The sequence below is a fragment of the Lactuca serriola genome, chromosome 4 (genome assembly GCF_051521515.1).
Source record: "Lactuca serriola cultivar US96UC23 chromosome 4, Lser_US96UC23_V15, whole genome shotgun sequence".
NCBI classification, from domain to species: domain Eukaryota; kingdom Viridiplantae; phylum Streptophyta; class Magnoliopsida; order Asterales; family Asteraceae; genus Lactuca; species Lactuca serriola.
The window spans coordinates 97,316,210-97,320,255 of record NC_136411.1 but is presented as its reverse complement, the minus strand read 5'-3'; positions in this window follow the sequence as shown (position 1 = coordinate 97,320,255).

Sequence of the window (4,046 nt, the reverse complement as noted above, 5' to 3'; positions counted from 1 at the left end):
GGGGGGGGGGGGAATACAAGTTGAACACAAATGATATTGTGTAAATGTTATTTGTGATAACCATCACATTATAGGATTTCTTATGCCTTTATAAGTGATCAAAACCATTTCAAAAACTCTTTCGAAGCTATGTTACTTTATTGTTTATAAAACATCATTTTTAAAAGTACAATCATAGCTCAGTAGATAAATGAGTCTTTTATTCAAGTCAGTAACAGTTCAAGTAAACACACTAGTAAACTATAATAGGTATAGTTTAGTGGTTCAATACATAAAAAAAACAAGACAAAAAGAACATACTATAAAGAGAAACAGGGAGGATGATAATACACACTAGAACAGAAGGAACATACTATAACAAGAACAAGATCACAATAATGTGATACCACTACTTCACGACATAGCAATATACTTATTAGGTTGCGTTTTGTAACTAGAGTCTCCTGGAGGGAGAGCATGAATTTGTGTATAGATCTATACGGGATTCACACCCTACACCTTGTTGCTAGCTACAGTGGGACTTGCAAGTCTACGGGTGACAAATGTCACATCAGTTTCGGCACCATTCGGTCGTCGTGTTAAACACGTGTCATATCAGTATGATTACAATCATCTCACATTTTAACCTTAATTAACAAACTGGTTTTAAGGTAGTTAGTGATTCAGTAATTACTTAAATAATATTGTTGAATACTTTCATTTTCCCATTTCAATCATATGGTGATCTTCTCCCATATAAAGTAATGCAGACTATTTTCTAGTAAAGATAGTCTTAACTTGGGAAAACTTACAAAAGACAATCAGTACAGTCGAGTCTTAGTACATTCATTTAGAAAGGTGCCTATAATGCTAACTTTATGATTCCTTAGTGTATACATCAGGTCATAGTATATAAATTCAATACACCAGTTTCTAGTACAAAAACATACTTTTTAGATAGAACATGTGATGGGTTTTGGTCATAAGAACATCCTATTTGCTCATACAAACCCTAATGCTTAGATCTAGGTTTCTCTATTGTACATGAAATTTATCCAAGACTATAAACCCTAGATCTAGCATATGATAATCAATATAACATATACATAAGGGTTTAGATCATACCTTGATTGTTATGTAGCAATAACAATCTCAAATCCTTCTTGTATTGATTTTAGAAAGCTTAGAGTCACAAATGTCACTCCTCTAATGGTTCACAAACACCAAGAGCAAGAGGATGAAGAAGAGAAGAGAAGGAGGCTCTCAAAAACGTGTGGAAACCCTAGAGAACTAGTTCACCACGTTTTTGGGGCATAAGGGTTCTATATATAGTGAGGCTATTAGGGTTATCTAACAAGGAAACCCTAATTTGGATGCTTAAGCCCTAAGCAACCCATGGACTCCTTTCCTTAAAGGCCTTGGACGATTTCCAATGGGTTTCCCCATAGAATTCATCCAACCTTATAATATAAGGCGATCCATAGCCCAATTGCAATTATCTTATGATTACAATTCCAGTCCCTTAAGTTTAATTAATCTCTTTTAGCCACAAACTTAATTCTTATTAATTCTTGACTAATATTAATTAAACAATATGATTTCTCCTTTAATATATTATTCTCATAATATATTAATAAATCATATTTAATCCTTTCTCTCCATAATTCATCCTATCAAGTTGCTTTGGTGAAGACAACCCAAAAGGACCATGCACCATCGGGTCAAGTACATACCAAAATAGTTATGGACTTAGACACTAATCCAATAGTCTCCCACTTGGATAAGTCTAATAACTATTTTGCGTATGACTTCAGATCCTGATCTGCAATCGTAGCTTTTCAAAGCCGTTGTCAACTCTGATCCTATCAGATACGCGTGTCCTTTAGATAAGGGATAATATATTCCTCCATTCTAGATATCGTATGAGACATGATTTCTAATCATTCTCTCTGTACTATTTCTAGACTTCCAATTTATGACGACTGACTAATTGAACAAATCAAATTAGCCCTAGCCCGGCCGAGCATTTACGTTTGTCATCACTAAATCATCGAGGGGCCCAAAGATATCGCTTTCATCCTACTTTGGATAAAAGGAACGGATAAACTTTGATTCAATGCTCGCTTGCACTCACTCACCGAATCACACACAACAATATGTTTTATGACACCAAGTTACTGGTGCGTTTACATATTATCAATGTGCAACCGATTTGCAAGATACAACTCACACATCTCGGTTTCAAGAATATAAGATGTTATCGTCTCACCAATCACTCGTGATACAATTCATGGAGTGATCCAAGTGAGCGTGGGTTTAATCCAATGCTCAAATCATATTCATAAGCACTCATGAACGTTGCAGCAAACATTTGCTTATGTCTAATACTCTTTAGACAATCCACACACCAATTCATGACAGTCTTTATTCATACCTACTTCCAACATATGAACGACTGTGGCCCGTTCGAATAATTTGACTATTCTAAACCAATTAAATTATTCAGGAAGTCAAAACATGCAAAGTGAAACACAAGAATAATACTAATCCCATATGGCCTCAAACCTTTAAGCATAAATAAAACACCTTTTATTTATCACCATATCGATTACTCATTATTTGTTGTTTCGGGTAATCAACTTCTTACTTGAATTATTACACTTGTCCCATGCTCTTATCATGCACACAATGTTTACCTATGGTTCTTACTTTGTGAAATAGATTAAATGAACACACTTCCAATCATACAACTCCAAATCCTTTTACATAAGTGAAAGAATATCAAATTCTTGCTACTTATGGAATATGCTAGATTCTAACATTTTATGCAATGATCCTTTTGTAATGTCATAGCACAAAAAGTCACAAAGACTATTGCCAACGATATTACAAAGTCCTCTATTGGAGATTGTTACAATACAATTCATTAGATATGATGTCTCTCACTCAAAGTACATTCCTTTGAACATCCTTTTGCATAAAAGTTTCTAATCTAGACATAGATTTTCAATATTCAATTCCCAATATGGACCCATTTCCATATTTTCCATATGACAACTCATTCTTAATAGAATCTTATCTATTTATAATAATGTCGATATGGTCCATCAAATACTATACTTCCAACTACTCACAAGCGACCAATCCTTGGCGAACTTTGGATTGTCCTTTGTTAATTGTTTAATTATCTTAGTCAAAACCGATTCTTGTCCTTTTCCTCTAAATGCCCTAGACATTTGGAAAATTTTAGAATGGTCAAATATTATAGCATTTGCAATCAATCCTATACCCGAAGCATATGGGACACGATGCATAATGTCTTACATGAAGATTCGATACTTTATCAATCTTCTGCCATAATATTTTATGTGCTACGTTCTCAAAATTCGAACTATGAAGAGGAATGTCGTAATCATAATCAAAATTTGAGAACACACTATGTTTCCTTGACTAAATTTATTAACATTTCACAACCTAAACCTTTAAATTTGAAATGAAGCATAATATTCTCTCCCTTAATTATAACAAAACAACTATTCAACCCTTACAACTTTGCAAAGTATGACTCTTGTTTTCTAAAATTAATATTGCTAACTAGCAATACTTGCCTTAATAATCATACATTCATAACATTTATGCTCCCACTATCATAATGATTATTATAAACATAACACTTATGCTCCCACTAGCTTTGACATGTATCCAGAAACCAGCTTAACTTCCAGAAAAACAATACTTATTGAATTTCTTAAGTTCATGTTTCTAATACTTAATGCTTTGATAATCCTTTATCTAAGCTTATACACTTTTCCCTTAGATAGCTCATATGTGTGTCTAAACAATTTAGACTAATTGCCAAATCTCACAATTCGAATCATGGAAAGGGATACCGTAACCATAATCGAATTTGAGAATACAATTTCACAATCACTATCTTCTTAAAATCTCTATTAGTGAAAGCATTTCCTCACAGTCATTTTCATGAAGGAGGGAATCTTATGACACTTAGATTTTAATGGTGTATGTATTCCTATCCATGTGAATTTGTCAAAACCAAAGTTTACGAC